This window comes from Callithrix jacchus, chromosome 19 (assembly GCF_049354715.1).
Source record: "Callithrix jacchus isolate 240 chromosome 19, calJac240_pri, whole genome shotgun sequence".
Taxonomy (NCBI): Eukaryota; Metazoa; Chordata; class Mammalia; order Primates; family Cebidae; genus Callithrix; species Callithrix jacchus.
This window is the reverse complement of record NC_133520.1, coordinates 55,888,832-55,909,106: the sequence shown is the minus strand read 5'-3', so window position 1 is coordinate 55,909,106 and position 20,275 is coordinate 55,888,832.

Here is a 20,275-nt window from a genome sequence, read left to right as displayed (position 1 = left end):
ACAATGCCCTATTCTACTCTGTTTTGTACTATAGTCACCAACTTCATATGCTCTGTCATGTAAATACAATCTAGGCACCACAATGTTAAAGGCAAAATATAGAATTGCTCAGAAATTCTATATTTATGCGAATTGAAAAAAATCTAAATATAATCTAGGGACCCCAATGTTAATAGCAAAATGGCTCTGAATATAATCTGTCAGAAAAAAATACAATGCCTTATTCTACTCTGTTTTGGAGGATATACACCAACGCAGTGTGCTCTCTCATGTAAAATACCGAAATTCTATTTTTACGTGAATCGAAAAATATCTAAATATTACCTAGGCACCCCAATGATAACACCAAAATTGCTCTGAACATAGTCTGTCAGAAAAAATATACAATGCCCTTTTCCACTTTTTTGGAGTATATACACCAACTGAATATGCTCTCTCATGTAAAATACCAAAATTTTAATTTTACGAGAATAGAAAAAAATCTAAATAATATCTAGGCGTCCCAATGTTAAAAGAAAATGGCTCTGAATATAGTCTGTTTGAAAAAATATACAATGCCCTATTATTCTCTGTTTTGGAGTATATACACCAAGTCAGTATGCTCTCTCATGTAAAATACCGAAATTCTAATTTTACCCGAATTTAAAAAAGCTAAATATTATCTAGGCACCCCAATGTTAAAAACAAAATTGCTCTGAATATAACCTGTCAGAAAAAATATACAATGCCCTATTCTACTCTGTTTTGGAGTATATACACCAACTCCGTATGCTCTCTCATGTAAAATACAGAAATTCTATATTTAAGCGAATCGAAAAAAATCTAAATATTATCTAGGCACATTAATGTTGAAATCAAAATTTCTCTGAATATAATCTGTCAGAAAAAATATACAATGCTCTTTCCTACACTGTTTTGGAGTATCTACACCAACTGAATATGCTATCTTATGTCAAATACATAAATTCTAATTTTACGCGAATCAAAAAAAATCTAAAGAATATCTAGGCGCCCCAAAGTTTAAAGAAAATTGCACTGAATATAGCCTATTAGAAAAAATATACAATGCCTTATTCTACTCTGTTTTGGAGTATATACAGACACTCAGTATGCTCTCTCATGTAAAATACCAAAATTCTAATTTTACCCAAATCAAAAATATCTAAATATTATCTAGGCACCCCAATGATAGAAACAAAATTGCTCTGAATATAGTCTGTCAGAAAAAATATAAAATGCCCTATTCTACTCTGTTTTGGTGTATATACACCAACTTCATATGCTCTCAAATAAAAAATACATAAATTCAACATTTAAGCGAATCGAAAAAAATCTAAATATTATCTAGGCATCACTATGTTAAAAGCAAAATTGCTCTGAATATAATCTGTCAGAAATAATATACAATGCCCTTTTCTATTCTTTTTTGGAGTATATTCACCAACTCAATATTCTCTCTCGTGTAAAATACCCATATTTTAATTTTACGCGAATCGAAAAAAATCTGAATAATATCAAGGCGTCCCAAAGTTAAAAGAAAATGGGTCTGAATATAGTTTGTTAGAAAAAATATACAATGCCTTATTCTACTCTGTTTTGGAGTATATACACCAGTTCAGTATGCTCTCTCATGTAAAATACAAAAATTCTATATTTAAGTGAATCGAAAAAAATCTAAATATTATCTAGGCACCCCAATGTTAAAAACAAAATTGCGTTGAATATAGTCTGTCTGAAAAAATACACAATGGCCTATTCTACTCTATCTTAGAGTATATAAAACAACACCATATGCTCTCCCATATAGAATACGGAAATTCTATATTTAAGCGAATCGAAAAAAATCTAAATAGTATCCAGGGACTCCAATGTTAAAAGTTGAATTGCTCTGAATATAATCTGTGAAAAAGAAATTTACAATGTCCTTTTCTACTATGTTTTGGTGTATAAACACCAACTCAATATGCTCTCTCATGTAAAATACCAAAATTCTAAATTTATGCAAATTGAAAAAAATCTAAAAAATGTCTAGGCGCCCCAAAGTTAAAAGAAAATGGCTCTGAGTATAGTCTGTTAGAAAAAATATACAATGCCTTATTCTACTTCGTTTTGGAGTATATACATCAACTCAGTATGCTCTCTCATTTAAAATACCGAAATTCTATTTTAACGTGAATCGAAAAAAATATAAATAATATCTAGGTGCCTCAAAGTTAAAAGAAAATGTCTCTGTATGTAGACTGTTAGAAAAAATATACAATGCCTTATTCTACTTAGTTTTGGATTATATTCACCAACTCAGTATGCTCTCTCAGGGAAAATACCGAAATTCTAATTTTATGCGAATCGAAAAAAATCTAAATATTATCTAGGCACGCCAATGTTAAAAAAAAATTGCTGTGAATATAATCTGTCAGAAAAAATATACAATGCCATTTTCTACTCTGTTTTGGAGTATATACACCAACTCCATATGCTCTCTCATGTAAAATAATGAAACTAAATATTTAAGGGAATCGAAAAAAATCTAAATATTATATAGGCACCCCAATGTTAAAAGCAAAATTGCTCTAAATATAGTCTGTCAGAAAAAAGGTACAATGCCCTTTTCTACTTTGTTTAGGAGTATATACACCAACTCAATATGCTCTCACATGTAAAATACCAAAATTCTAATTTTACGTGAATCGAAAAAAATCTAAATAATATCTAGCCGCCCAAAAAATAAAACAAAATGTCTCTGAATATAGTCTGTTAGAAAAAATATACAATGCCTTATTCTACTTTGTTTTGGGGTATATACACGAACTCAGTATGCTCTCTCAGGTAAAATACAGAAATTCTATATTTAAGCGAATCGAAAAAAATGTAAATATTATCTAGGCACCCCAATGTTAATTAAAAAATTGCTATGAATATAATCTGTTAGAAAAAATATACAATGCCCTTTGTACTCTCTTTTCGAGTATATACACCAACTGCATATGCTCTCTCATGTAAAATACAGAAACTCTATATTTAAGCGAATCGAAATAAATCTAAATATTATCTAGGCACCCCAATGTTAAAAGCAAAATTGCTCTAAATATAATCTGTCAGAAAAAATGTACAATGCCCTTTTCTACTCTGCTTAGGAGTATATATACCAACTCTATATGCTCTCACATGTAAAAAACCGAAATTGTAATTTACGTGAATCAAAAAAATCTAAATAATATCTAGGCGCCCCAAAGTTAAAACAAAATAGCTCTGAATATAGTCTGTTAGAAAAAATATACAATGCCTTATTCTACTTTGTTTTGGAGTATATACAACAACTCAGTGTGCTCTCTCATGTAAAATAACAAAATTCTAATTTTACCCGAATCGAAAAAATATGAATATTATCAAGGCACGCCAATGTTAAAAACAAAATTTCTCTGAATATACTCTGTCAGAAAAAAATATACAATGCCCTATTCTACTCTGTTTTGGATTATATACACCAACTCCATATGCTCTCTCATGGAAAATACCGAAATTGTATATTTAAGAGAATAAAAAAAATTCTAAATATTATCTAGGCACCTCAATGTTAACAACAAAATTTCACTGAATATAATCTGTCAGAAAAAATATACAATGCCCTATTATACTTTGTTTTTGAGTATATATACCACCTCCATATGCTCTCTCATGTAAAAAACAGAAATTCTATATTTAAGCGAATCGAAGAAAATCTAAATATTAACTTGGCACCACAATGTTAAAAGCAAAATTTCTCTAAATATAGTCTGTCAGAAAAAATATACCATGCTTTTTTCTACTCGGTTTTGTAGTATATACACCAACGTTATATGTTATCTCATGTAAAATACGGAAATTCTAATTATACGTGAATCGAAAAAAATCGAAATAATTTCTAGGCACCCAAAAGTTAAAAGAAAATTGCTCTGAATATAGTCTGTTAGAAAAAATATACAATGTTTTATTCTACACTGTTTTGGAGTATATACACCAACTTCGTGTACTCTCTCATGTAAAATATAGAAATACTAATTTTACCAGAATAGTTAAAATCTAAATATTACCTAGGCACCTCAATGTTTAAAACAAAATTGCTCTGAATATAATCTGTCAGAAAACATAAACAATTCCCTATTCTACTCTGTATTGGAGTTTATACACCAACTCCATATGCTCTCTCATGTAAAATACAGAAATTATATATTTAAGCGAATCGAAAAAAATCTAAATATAATCTAGGCACCCCAATGTTAAAAGTAAAATTGCTCTGAATATAAGCTGTAAGAAAAAATATACAATGCCCTATTCTACTCTGTTTTGGAGTATGTACAACAACTCAATAAGCTCTCTCATGTAAAGTACCGAAATTCTAATTTTACGTGAATCGAAAAAAATATGAATAATATCTAGGCGCCCCTAAGTTAAAAGAAAATGGCTCTAAATACAGTCTGTTAGAACAAATATAGAATGCCTAATTCTACTCTGTTTTGAAGTATACACACCAACTCAGTATGCTCTCTCATGTAAAATACTGAAATTCTAATTTTACCCGAATCGAAAAAATCTAAATAATGTCTAGGCGCCCCAAAGTTAAAAGAAAATGGCTCGCAATATAATCTGTTACAAAAAATGTACAATGCCTTATTCTACTCTGTTTTGGAGTACATAAACCAACTCAGTATGCTCTCTCATGTAAAATTCAGATATTCTAATTTTACGTGAATTGAAATAATCTAAGTATTACCTAGGCACCTTAATGTTACAAACAAAATTTCTCTAAATATAATCTGTCAGAAAAAATATACAATGCCCTATTCTACTCTGATTTGGAGTATATTCACCAACTCCATATATTCTCTCATGTAAAATACAGAAATTCTATATTTAAGCGAATCGAAAAAAATCTAAATATTATCAAGGCACCCCAATGTTAAAAGAAAAATTGCTCAATATATTCTGTCAGAAAAAATATACAATACCATATTCTTCTCTGTTTTGGAGTATGTACAACAACTCAATATGCTCTCTCATGTAAAATACAGAAATTCTAAATTTAATTCAATCAAAACAAATCTAAATATTATCTAGGCACCCCTATGTTAAAAGCAAAATTGCTCTGAATATAATCTGTCAGAAAAGATATATAATGCCTTTTTCTACTCTGTGTTGGAGTATATACACCAACTCAATATGCTATCTCATGTAAAATACCGAAATTCTATATTTTAGCTAATCGAAAAAAAACTAAATAATATCTAGGTGCACCAAAGTTAAAAGAAAATGGCTCTGAATATAGTCTGTTACAGAAAATATACAATGCCTTATTCTAATCTGTTTTGGAGTATATAATCCCACTCAGTATGCTCTCTCATGTAAAATAACAAAATTCTAATTTTACCCCAATCAAAAATATCTAAATATTATCTAGGCACACCAATGTAAAAAACAAAATTGCTCTGAATATAATAAGTCATAAAAAATATACAATGCCCTTTTCTACTCTGTTTTGGAGTACATACACCAACTACATATGCACTCTCATGTAAAATACAGAAATTCTATATTTAAGGGAATAAAAAAAAATCTAAACATTATCTAGGCACCCCAATGTTGAAAACAAAATTTCTCTCAATATAATCTGTCAGAAAAAATATACAATGCCCTATTCTACTCTGTTTTGGAGTATATACACCAACTCAGTTTGAGCTCTCATGTAAAATAGAGAAATTCTAATATTACCCGAATCGAAAAAATCTAAATATTATCTAGGCACCCAAATGTTAAAAACAAAATTGCTCTAAAAATAATCTCTCAGAAAAAATATACAATTTTCTACTCTACTTTTTTTTGGATTATATACAACAACTCCATATGCTTTCTCATCTAATATAGACAAATTCTATATTTAAGGGATCTGAAAAAATTGTAAATATTATCTAGGCACCCCAATGTTAAAAGCAAAATTGATCTGAATATAATCTGTCATAAAAAATATACCATGCCATATTCTACTCTGTCTTGGAGTATATACACCAACTCAATATGCTCTCTCATGTAAAATAACGAAATTCTAATTTTACCCGTATCGAAAAAATATGAACATTATCTAGGCACGCCAATGTTAAAAACAAAATTTCTCTGAATATAGTCTGTCAGAAAAAATATACAATGCCCTATTCTACTTTCTTTTGGACTATATACACCAACTCCATATGCTATCTCATGTAAAATACAAAAATTCTATATTTAAGAAAATAGAAAAAAATCTAAATATTATCTAGGCACCTCAATGTTAACAACAAAATTGCTCTGAATATAATCTGTCAGAAAAAATATACAATGCCCTATTCCACTTTGTTTTGGATTATATATACCAACTCCATATGCTCTCTCATGTAAAAAACAGAAAATCTATATTTAAGCGAATCGAAGAAAATCTAAATATTATCTTGGCACCACAATGTTAAAAGCAAAATTTCTCTAAATATAGTCTGTCAGAAAATATATAAAATGCCCTTTTCTACTCTGTTTTGTAGTATATACACCAACTTAATATGCTATCTCATGTAAAATACGGAAATTCTAAATATACGTGAAACGAAAAAAATCGAAATAATTTCTAGGCACCCCAAAGTTAAAAGAAAATTGCTCTGAATATAGTCTGTTAGAAAAAATATACAATGTTTTATTCTATACTGTTTTGGAGTATATACACCAACTTCGTGTACTCTCTCATGTAAAATATAGAAATTCTAATTTTACGGATATAGTTAAAACCTAAATATTACCTAGGCACTTCAATGTTTAAGACAAAATTGCTCTGAATATAATCTGTCAGAAAAAATATACAATTCCCTATTCTACTCTGTATTGGAGTTTATACACCAACTCCATATGCTCTCTCATGTAAAATACAGAAATTATATATTTAAGCGAATTGAAAAAAATCTAAATATTATCTAGGCACCCCAATGTTAAAAGTAAAATTGCTCTGAATATAAGCTGTCAGAAAAAATATACAATGCCCTATTCTACTCTGTTTTGGAGTATGTACAACAACTCAATATGCTCTCTCATGTAAAGTACCGAAATAAATTTTACGTGAATAGAAAAAAATATGAATAATATCTACGCGCCCCAAAGTTAAAAAAAAATGGCTCTAAATATAGTCTGTTAGAAAAAATATAAAATGCCTAATTCTACTCCGTTTTGAACTATATACACCAACTCAGTATGCTCTCTCATGTAAAATAACGAAATTCTAATTTTACCCGAATTGAAAAAATCTAAATAATGTCTATGCGCAACAAAGTTAAAAGAAAATGGCTCGGAATATAGTCTGTTAGAAAAAATGTACAATGTCTTATTCTACTCTGTTTTGGAGTACATACACCAACTCAGTATGCTCTCTCATGTAAAATAAAGATATTCTAATTTTACGTGAATCGAAATAATCTAAGTATTACCTAGGCACCTTAATGATAAAAACAAAATTTCTCTGAATATAATCTGTCAGAAAAAATATACAATGCCCTATTCTACTCTGGTTTGGAGTATATTCACCAACTCCATATGCTCTCTCATGTAAAATACAGAAAATATATATTTAAGCGAATCGAAAAAATCTAAATATTATCTAGGCACCGCAATGATAAAAGTAATATTGCTCTGAATATGAGCTGTCAGAAAAAATATACAATGCCCTATTCTACTCTGTTTTGGAGTATGTACAACAACTCAATATGCTCTCTCATGTAAAGTACCGAAATTAAATTTTACGTGAATAGAAAAAATATGAATAATATCTAGGCGCCCCAAAGTTAAAAGAAAATTGCTCTAAATATAGTCTGTTAGAAAAAATATAGAATGCCTTATTCTACTCCGTTTTGAAGTATATACACCAACTCAGTATGCTCTCTCATGTAAAATACCGAAATTCTAATTTTACCCGAATCGAAAAAATCTAAATAATGTCTAGGCGCCCCAAAGTTAAAAGAAAATGGCTCTAAATATAGTCTGTTAGAAAAAATATAGAATGCCTTATTCTACTCCGTTTTGAAGTATATACACCAACACAGTTTGCACTCTCATGTAAAATACAGAAATTCTAATATTACCCGAATCCAAAAAAATCTAAATATTATCTAGGCACCCAATTGTTAAAAACAAAACTGCTCTGAATATAATCTGTCAGAAAAAATATACAATGCCCTATTCTACTCTGTTTTGGAGTATACACACCAACTTCATATGCTCTCTCAAATAAAATACAGAAATTCTATATTTAGCGAATCGAAATAATATAAATATAATCTAGGCACCCCAATGTTATAAACAAAATTGCTCTGAATATTATCAGTCAGAAAAAATATACAATGCCTTATTCTACTCTGTTTTGGAGTATATACACCAAGTCAGTATGCTCTCTCATGTAAAATACCGAAATTCTAATTTTACCCGAATTGAAAAAAGCTAAATATTATCTAGGCACCCCAATGTTGAAAACAATATTGTTCTGGGTATAATCTGTCAGAGAAAATATACAATGCCCTTTTCTACTCTGTTTTGTAGTATATACACCAACTCAATATGCTCTTTCATGCAAAATACAAAAACTCGAATTTTACCCGAATTGAAAAATCTAAATATTATCAAGGCACCCCAATGTAAAAAACAAAACTGCTCTGAATATAATCTGTCAGAAAAAATATACAATGCCCTATTCTACTGTTTTAAAGTATATACACCAAAACCATATGCTCTCTCATGTAAAATACAAAAATTCTATATTTAAGCGAATCGAAAAAAAATCTAATTATATAGGCCTCCCAATGTTAAAAACAAAATTGCTCTGAATATAATATGTAAGAAAAAATATAGAATGCCCTATAATTCTCTGTTTTCGAGTATATACACCAACTCCATATGCTCTCTCTCGACAAATACAGAAATTCTATATTTAAGCGAATCGAAAAGATCGAATATTTTCTAGGCACCCCAATGTTAAAAGCAAAATTGCTCTGAATATAATCTGTCTGACAAATATAAAGTGCTTTTTTCGACTCTGTTTTGGAGTATATACACCAACTCAAAATGCGCTCTCATGTAAAATACCGAAATGCTAATTTTACACGAAACGAAAAAATTCTAAAAAATATCTAGGCACCGCAAGTTAAAAGAAAATGGCTCTGAATATAGTCTGTTAGAAAAAATATACAATGTTTTATTCTACTTTATTTTGGAGTATATACACCAACTCAGTGTGCTCTATCATGTAAAATAACGAAATTGTAATTTTACCCGAATCGAAAAAATATGAATATTATCTTGTCACCCCAATGTTTAAAACAAAATTCCTCTGAATATTATCTGTCAGAAAAAATATACAATGCCCTATTCTACTCTGTTTTGGAGTATATACACCAACTCAGTATGCTCTCTCATGTAAAATACCGAAATTCTAATTTTACGTGAATCAAAAAAATTCTAAATGTTATCCAGGCACCACAATGTTAGAGCAAAATTGCTCTGAATATAATTTGTCAGAAAAAATATACAATGCCCTTTTCTACTCTGTATTGGAGTATATACACCAACTGAATATGGTCTCTCACGTAAAATACCGTAATTATAATTTTACGCAAATCGAAAATTCTAAATAATATCTAGGCGCCTCAAAGTTAAAAGAAAGTGGCTCTGAATATAGTCTGTTAGTAAAAATATACAATGCCTTATTCTACTCTGTTTTGGAGTATATACACCAACTCAGTATGCTCTCTCATGTAAAACACCAAAATTCAAATTTTACCCGAATCAAAAAATCTAAATATTATCTAGGCACCCGAGTTTTAAAACTAGAATGGCTCTGAATGTAATCTGTCAGAAAAAATATACAATTCCCTTTTCTACTGTGTTTTGTATTATATATATTAACTCAATATGCTCTCTCATGTAAAATACCGAAATTATAATTTTACCCGAATCGAAAAAATGGAAATAATATCTAGGCACCCCAAAGTTAAAAAAAATGGCCCTGAATGTAGTCTGTTTGAAAAAATATACAATGCTTTATTCTACTCTGTTTTTGAGTATATACACCAACTCAGTATGGTCTCTCATGTAAAATACCGAAATTCTAATTTTATGTGAATCGAAAAAAATCTAAATATTATCTAGGCACCCCAATGTTCAAAACAAAATTGCTCTGAATTTAGTCTGTCAGAAAAAATATACATTGCCCTATTCTACTCTTTTTTGGAGTATATACAACAACTTTATATGCTCTCTAATGTAAAATACAGAATTCTATATTTAAGCAAATCGAAAAAAATCTAAATATTATCGAGGCACTCAAATGATAAAAGCAAAATTGCTCTGAATATAATCTGTCATGAAAAATACAGAGTGCTCTTTTCTACTGTGTTTTGTAGTATATACAACTACTCAATATGCTCTCTCCTTTAAAATACCGAAATTATAATTTTCCATGAATCGAAAAAATCTAAATAATATCTAGGCGCCCCAAAGTTAAATGAAAATAACTCTGAATATAGTCGGTTATAAAAAATATACAATGCCTTAATCTACGCTGTTTTTGCATGTATACACCAACTCTGTATGCTCTCTGATGTAAAATACAGAAATTCTATATTTAAGTGAATCAAAATAAATCTGAATTTTATCTAGGCTCCCCAATGTTAAAAACAAAATTGCGCTGAATATAATCTGTCAGAAAAAAATATACAATGCCCTATTCTACCCTGTTTTGGAGTATATACGCCATCTCCATATTCTCTGTCATGTAAAATACAAAAATTCTATATTTAAGTGAATCGACAAAACTCAAAATATTATCTAGGCACCTTAATGTTAAACGCAAAATTGCTCTGTATATAATTTGTCAGAAAAAATATACAATGCCCTTTTCTACTCCGTTTTGTAGTATATACACCAACTCAATATGCTCTCTCATGTCAAATACCGAAATTCTAATTTTACTCGAATCGAACAGATCTAAATATTATCTAGGCACCCCAATGTTAAAAGAAAAATTGTTCTGAATATAATCTGTCAGAAAAAATATAAAAGGCCCTATTCTACTCCTTTTTGGAATATATACACCAACGCAGTATGCTCTCTAATATAAAATACCGACATTCTGATTTTACGTGAATCGAAAAAAGTCTAAATATTATCTAGGCACCTCAATGTTAAAAGCAAAATTTCTCTGAAGATAATCTGTCAGAAAAAATATACAATGCTTTTTTCTACTCTGTTTCGGAATGTATACACCAACTCAATATGCTCTCTCATATAAAATACCAAAATTACAATATTACGTGATTCGAGAAAAATCTAAATAATATCTAGGCTCCCCAAACATAAAAGAAAATGGCTCTGAATATAGTCTGTTAGAAAAAATATACAATGCCTTATTCTACTGTGTTTTGGAGTATATTCACTAACTCACTATGCTCTCTCATGTAAAATACCGAATTACAAAAATTACGTGAATCGAAAATAATCTAAATATTATCTAGGCAACCCAATGTTAAAAGAAAAATTGCTCTGAATACAATCAGTCAGAAAAAATATACAATGCGTTATTCTACTCTGTTTTGGAGTATATACACCAACTAATTATGCTCTCTCATGTAAAATACAGAAATTCTAATTTTACTCGAATCGAACAGATCTAAATATTATCTAGGCACCCGAATGTTAAAACAAAAATTTCTCTGAATATATTCTGTCACAAAAAATATACAATGCCCTTTTCTACTCTGTTTTGAAGTATATACACCAACTCAACATGCTCTCTCATGTTAAATACCGAAATTCTAATTTTATGCAAATCGAAAAGAATGAAAATAATATCTAGGCACGCCAAAGTTGAAAAAAATGGCTCTGAATATACTCTGTTAGAAAAAATATACAATGCCTTATTCTACTCTGTTTTGGAGTATATACACCAACTCAGTATACACTCTCATGTAAAATAAAGAAATTCTAATTTTACGTGAATCGAAAAACACCTAAATATTATCTAGGCAGCCCAATGTTAAAAGCAAAATTGCTCTGAATACAATCTGTCAGAAAAAATATACAATGTCTTATTCTACTTTGTTTTGGAGTATATACACAAACTCAGTATGCTTTCTCATGTAAAATACCGAAATTCTAATTTTACGTGAATCGAATAAATTCTAAATAATATCTAGGCTCCCCAAATTTAAAAGAAAATGGCTCTGAATACAGTCAGTTCGAAAAAAATATATGATTCCCATTTCTACTCTGTTTTGGAGTATATACACCAACTCAATATGCTCTCTCATGTAAAATACCGAAATTCAAATTTTACGTGAATTGAAAAAATAGAAATGTTATCTAGGCACCCCAATATTAAAAACAAAACTGCTCTGAATATAATCTTCCAGAAAAAATATACAATGCCTTATTCTACACTGTTTTGGAGAATATACACCAGCTCACTATGCTCTCTCATGTAAAATAACGAAATTCTAATTTTACGTGAATCGAAAAGGATCTAAATAATATCTAGGCGCCTCAAAGTTAAGAGAAAATGACTCTGAATATAGTGTGTTTGAAAAAAATAAATAATGCTCATTTCTACTCTTTTTGAGTATATACACCAACTCAATATGCTCTCTCAAGTAAAATAAAGAAATTCTAATTTTACGTGAATTGAAAAAAATCAAAATATTAACTAGGCACCCGAATATTAAAAGCAAAATTGTTGTGAATTTATTCTTTCAGAGAAAATATACAATGTCCTATTCTACTCCGTTTTGGAGTATATACACCAACTCAGTATGCTCTCTCATGTAAAATACTGAAATTCTAAATTACGTGAATCAAAATAAATCTAAATATTATCTAGGCGCCCCAATGTTAAAAGCAAAATTTCTCTGAATACAATCTGTCAGAAAAAATATACAATGTCCTATTCTACTCTGTTTTGTTGTATATACACCAACTCAATATGCTCTCTCATGTAAAATTCAGAAATTCTAATTTTACGCAAATAGAAAAAATCTAAATATTATGTAGGCACCCCAATGTTAAAAAAATTGCTCTGAATATAATCTCTCAGAAAAAATACACAATGCCCTATTCTACTCTGTTTTGGAGTATATACACCAACTCAGTGTGCTCTCTCATGTAAAATACCGAAATTCTAATTTTACGTGAATCGAAAAAACCTAAATGTTATCTAGGCACCACAATGTTAAAAACAAAATTGCTCTGAATATAGTTTGTCAGAGAAAATATACAATGCCCTATTCTACTCTGTTTTGGAGTATATACACCAACTCAATATGCTCTCTCATGTAAAATACCAAAATTCTAATTTTACGTGATTTGAAAAAAATCTAAATTATATCTAAAAGCCCCAAACATAAAAGAAAATGGCTCTCAATATAGCCCGTTAAAAAAAATATACAATGCCTTATTCTACTTTGTTTTTGAGTATATACACCAACTCAATATGCTCTCTCATGTAAAATACAGAAATTCTAATTTTCTGTGAATTGAAAAAAATCTAAATGTTATCTAGGCACCCCAGTGTTAAAAACAAAACTGCTCTGAATATAATCTGCCATAAAATATATATAATGCCCTATTCTACTCTATTTCGGAGTATATACAACAACTCAAGATGCTCTCTCTTGTAAAATACGGAAATTCAAACTTTAGTTTAATCTAAAAAAATCTAAATTATATTTATTTGCACCAAAGTTAAAAGAAAATGGCTCTGAATATAGTCTGTTAGAAAAAATATACAATGCCTTAATCTACTATGTTTTGGAGTATATACACCAACTCAGTATGCTTTTTTATGTAAAATACCGAAATTTTAATTTTATGTGAATCGAATAAAATCTAAATAATATCTAGGCGCCCCAAAGTTAAAAGAAAATGGCTCTGAATGCAGTCTGTTAGAAAAAATATATAATGCCCATTTCAACTTTGTTTTGGAGTATATACACCAACTCTATATCCTCTCTCATGTAAAATACCAAAATTCAAATTTTATGCGAATCGAAAAGTATCTAAATAATTTCTGGGCACCTCAAAGTTAAAAGAAAACGGCTATGAATATAGTCTGTTAGAAAAAATATACAATGTCTTATTCTACACTGTTTTGGAGTATATACACCAACTCAGTATGCTCTCTAATGTAAGATACAGAAATTTTAATTTTATGTGAATCGAAAGAATCTAAATATTATCTAGGCACCCCAATGCTAAAAACAAAATTGTTCTAAATACAATCTGTCTGAAATAATATACAATGCCCTTTTCTACTCTGTTTTTGAGTATAAACACCAACTCAGTATGCTCTCTCATGTAAAATACCGATATTCTAATTTTACTTGAATCGAAAAACACCTAATTATCTAGGCACCCCAATGTTATAAGCAAAATTGCTCTGAATACAAACTGTCAGAAAAAATATACAACGTCCTATTCTACTCCGTTTTGGAGTATATACACCAACTCCATATGCTCTCTCATGTAAAATAGTGATATGCTAATATTACGCGAATCGAAAAAAATCTAAATTATATCTAGGTGCCCCAAAGTTAAAAGAAAATGTCTCTGAATATAGTGTGTTAGAAAATATATACAATGCCTTATTCTACTTTGTTTTGGAGTATATACACCAACTCAGTATGCTCTCTCATTTTAAATACCGAAATTCAAATTTTACGCAAATCGAATTAAATCTAAATAATATGTAGGCGCCCCAAATCTAAAAGAAAATGGCTCTGAATACAGTCTGTTAGAAAAAAATATATAATCCCCATTTCTACTCTGTTTTTGAGTATATACACCAACTCAGTATACTCTCTCATGTAAAATAGAGAAATTCTAAATTTACATGAATCGAAAAACACCTAGATATTATCTAGGCACCCCAATGTTAAAAGCAAAATTGCACTGAATATCATCTGTCAGAAAAAATATACAATGTCCTATTCTACTTTGTTTTGGACTATATACACCAACTCCATATGCTCTCTCATGTAAAATACAGAAATTCTAAATTTACGCGATTTGAATAAAATCTAAATAATATCTAGGCGAACCAAATTTAACAGAAAATTGCTCTGAATACAGTCTGATAGAAAAAATATATAATGCCCATTTCTACTCTGTTTTGGAGTACATACACCAACTCCATATGCTCTCTCATGTAAAATACAGAAATTCTATATTTAAGTGAATCGAAAAAAATGTAAATATTATCTAGGCACCCGAATGTTAAATTCAAAATTGCTCTGAATATAACATGTCAGAAAAATTATACAATTCCCATTTCTACTCTGTTTGGTAGTATATACACCAACAAAATATGCTCTATCATGTAAAATACAGAAATTCAAATTTTACCCAAAGACAAAATGTCTAAATATTATCTAGGCACCCAGATGTTTAAAACAAAATAGCTGTGAATATAATCTGTCAGAATAAATATACAATGCCCTATTCTACTCTTTTTTTATGTATATACAGCAACTCAGTATGCTCTCTAATGTAAAATACCGAAATTCAAATTTTACGTGAATCAAAAAAATCTAAATATTATCCAGACACCCCAATGGTAAAAAAAAAAATTGCTCTGAATATATTCTGTCAGAAAACATATACAATGCCCTATTCAACTCTGTTTTGTAGTACATACAGCAAATCAATGTGCTCTTTCATGTAAAATAACAAAATACAAATTTTACGTGAATCGAAAAATATCAGAATATTATCTAGACAACTTAATGTTAAAAAAAAACTGCTCTGAATATAACCTGTCAGAAAAAATATACAATGAACTACTCTACTCTGTTTTCGAGTATATACACCAACTCAGTATGCTCTCTCATGTAAAATACCGAAATTCTAATTTTACGTGAATCGAAAAAATCTAAATATTTTCTAAGCATCCGAATGTTGAAAGCAAAATTGCTCTGATTATAATCTGTCAGACAAAATATACAATGCCCTATTCTATTCTGTTTTGGAGTATATACATCAACTCACAATGCTCTCTCATGTAAAATACCGCAATTCTAATTTTACGTGAATCTAAAAAAAATCTAAATATTATCTAGGCACTGCAATGTTAAAAATAAAATTGCTCAAAATATTATCTGTCAGAAAAAAATAACATGCCCTATTCTACTCTCTTTTGGAATATATACACCATCTCCATATTCTCTCGCATGTAAAATAAAAGAATTCAATATTTAAGCAAATCGAAAAAAATCTAAATATAATCTAGGCACACCAATGTTAAAAACAAAATTGCTCTGAGTATAATCTGTTAGAAAAAATTTAAAATGCCCTATTCTACTTTGTTTTGGAGTATATACAGCAACTAAATATGCTCTCTAATGTAAAATAAAGAAATCCTATATTTAAGCGAATCAAAAAAAATCTAAATATTCTCTAGGCACCCCAATGGTAAAAGCAAAATTGATCTGAATATAATCTGTCTAATAAATGTACAATGTTCAATTCTACTTTGTTTTGAATTATATACACCAACTCTGTATGCTCTCTCATGTAAAACACAGAAATTCTAAATTTACGTGAATTGACAAAAATCTAAATATTATCTAGGAAACCCAGTGTTAAAAACAAAATTACTCTGAATATAATCTCTCAGAAAAAATATACAATGCTCTATTCTACTCTGTTTTGCAGTATATACACCAATTCCATATTGTCTCTCACATAAAATACAGAAACTCTATATTTAAGCGAATCGAAAAAAATCTATATATTATATAGGCACCTTAATGTTAAAAGAAAAATTTCTCTGAATAAAATCTGTCAGAAAAAATATACAATGCCCTATTCTACTCTGTTCTGGAGTATATACACCAATTCAATACGCTCTCTCATGTAAAATAGAAAAATTCGAATTTTACCCAAATCGAAAGAATCTAAATATTATCTAGGCACCCCTATGTTAGAAAAAAAAAATTGCTCTGAATATAATCTCTCAGAAAAAATACACAATGTCCTTTTCTACTCTGTATTAGAGTATATACCCCAAATCAATATGTTCTCATGTAAAATCCCGATATTCTAATTTTATGTGAATCGATAAAAATCTAAAAAATATCTAGGCGCCCCAAAGTTAAAAGAAAATGGCTCTGAATATACTCTGTTAGAAAAAATATACAATGCCTCTCTCTACTCTGTTTTGGAGTATATACACCAACTCAGTATGCTCTCTCATGTAAAATACCAAAATTCTAATTTTACGTGAATCTAAAAAAAATCTAAATATTATCTAGGTTCCCCAAAGTTAAAAGAAAATGGCTCTGAAATTAGTTTTTTAGAGAAAATATACAATGCTTTATTCTACTTTGTTTTGGAGTATATACACCAAATAAGTATGCTCTCTCTTGTAAAATAGCGAAATTCCAATTTATCCGAATCCAAAAAAATCTAAATATTATCTATGCACCCGAATGTTAAAAACAAGATTGCTCTGAATATAGTTTGTCAGAAAAAATATACAATGCTTTATTCTACTCTGTTTTAGAGTATATACACCAACTCAGTATGCTCTCTCATGTAAAATACCGAAATTCTAATTTTACGTGAATCGAAAAAAATCTAAATATTATCTAGGCACCCCAATGTTATAAACAAAATTGTTCTGAATATAATCTCTCAGAAAAAATATACAATGCCGTATTCTACTCTGTTTTGGAAGATATACACAAACTCCATATGCTCTCTCATGTAAAATACTGATATTCTATATTTACGTGAATTGAAAAAAATCTAAATATTATCTAGGCACACCAATATTAGAAACAAAAGAGCTATGATTATAATCTGTCAGAAAACATATACAATGCCCTATTCTACTCTGTTTTGGAGTATATACACCAACTCAGTATGCTCTCTCATGTAAAATACCGAAATTCTACATTTACGTGAATCGTAAATAATCTAAATATTATATAGGCACTCAACTGTTAAAAGCAAAATTGCTCTGAATATAATCTGTCAGAAAAAATATACAATGCCCTCTTCTACTTTGTTTTGAAATACATACACCAACTCCATATGCTCTCTGATGTAAAAACCTAAATTATAATTTTACGTGAATCAAAAAAATCTAAATAATATCTAGGCGCCCCAACGTTAAAAGAAAATTTCTCTGAATATAGTCTTTAAGAAAAAATAAACAATGCCTTATTCTACTCTGTTTTGGAGTATATACACCAACTCAGTATGCTCTCTCATGTAAAATACCGAAATTCTATTTTTACATGAGTCGATAAAAACCTAAATATCATCTAGGCACCCCAATGTTAAAACAAAATTGCTCTTAATATAATCTCTCAGAAAAAATACACAATACCCATTTCTACTCTGTTTTAGATTATATACACCAACTCAGTACTCTCTCTCATGTAAAATACCGAAAGTCTAATTTTACGTGAATCGAAATAAATCTAAATATTAACTAGGGACCCCAATGTAAAGAGCAAAATTTCTTTGAATATAATATGTCAGAAAAAATATGCAATGCCCTTTTCTACAATGATTTGGAATATATAAAACAACTCAATATGCTCTCTAATGTAAAATACCAAAATTCAAATTTTACGCTAATCAAAAAAATATAAATAATATCTAGGCACTAGAAAGTTAAAAGAAAATGGCTCTGAATATAGTCTGTTAGAAAAAATATACAATGCCTTATTCTACTCTGTTTTGGAGTATATACACCAACACACTATGCTCTCTCATGTAAAATACAGAAATTCTAATTTTACGTGAATTGAAAAAAAGCTAAATATTATCTAGGTACCCCAATGTAAAAACAAAATAGTTCTGAATAAAATCTGTCAGAAAGAATATACAATGCCCTATTCTACTCTGTTTTGGATGATATACACCAACTCCATATGCTCTCTTATGTAAAATACAGAAATTCTATATTTACATGAATAGAAAAAAATCTAAATATTATCTATGCACCCCAATGTTAAAAACAAAATTTTTCTGAATATAATCTGTCGGAAAAAATATACAATGACCTATTCTACACTGTTTTGGGATACATACACCAACTCAATATGCTTTCTCATGTAAAAGACAGAAATTCTATATTTAAGCTAATCGACAAAAATCTAAATATTATCTAGGCACCCCAATGTTAAAAGCAAAATTGCTCTGAATATAATATGTCGGAAAAAATATACAATGTTCTTTTCTACTCTGTTTTGTAATATATACACGACCTCAGTATTCTCTCTCATGTAAAATACAGAAATTCTAATTTTACGTGGATCGAAAAAAATCTAAATATTATCTAGGCTCCCCCATGTTAAAAATATTGCTGTAAATATATTCTCTCAGAAAACATATAACATGCCCTTTTCGACTCTGTATTGGAGTATATATACCAACTCAGTATGCTCTCTCATGTAAAATAAAGAAATTCAAATTTTACGTGAATCGAAAAAAATCTAAATATTATCTAGGCACCCCAATGTTAAAAACAAAATTGTTCTAAATATAGTATTTCAGAAAAAATATACAATGCCCTATTCTACTCTGTTTTGTAGTATATATACCAACTCCATATGCTCTCTCATGTAAAATAGAGAAATTCTATATTTACCTGAATCGACAAAAATCTAAATATTATCTATGTTCCCCCATGTTAAAAGCAATATTACTCTGAATTTATTCTGTAAGAAAAAATATACAATGCCCTTTTCTACTATGTTTTGGAGTATATACACCAACTCAATATGCTCTCTCATGTAAAATACGGAAATTCCAATTTTTCGTGAACCGAAATTAACCTAAATATTATCTACGCAACCCAGTGTTACAAACAAAATTATTCTGAATATCATCTGTCATAAAAAATATACAATGCCCTATTCTACTCTGTTTTGCAGTATATACAGCGATTCCATATTCTCTCTCACATATAATACAGAAATTATATATTTAAGCGAATCGAAAAAAATCTATATACTATATAGGCACCTTAATGTTAAAAGCAAAACTGCTCTGAATAAAATCTGTCAGAAAAGATATACAATGCCCTATTCTTCTCTGTTTTAAAGTATATACACCAACTGAATACGCTCTCTCATGTAAAATACAGAAATTATACTTTTACACAAATCGAAAAAATCTAAATATTATCTAGGTACCCCAATGTTAAAAACAAAATTTCTCTGAATATAATCTCTCAGAA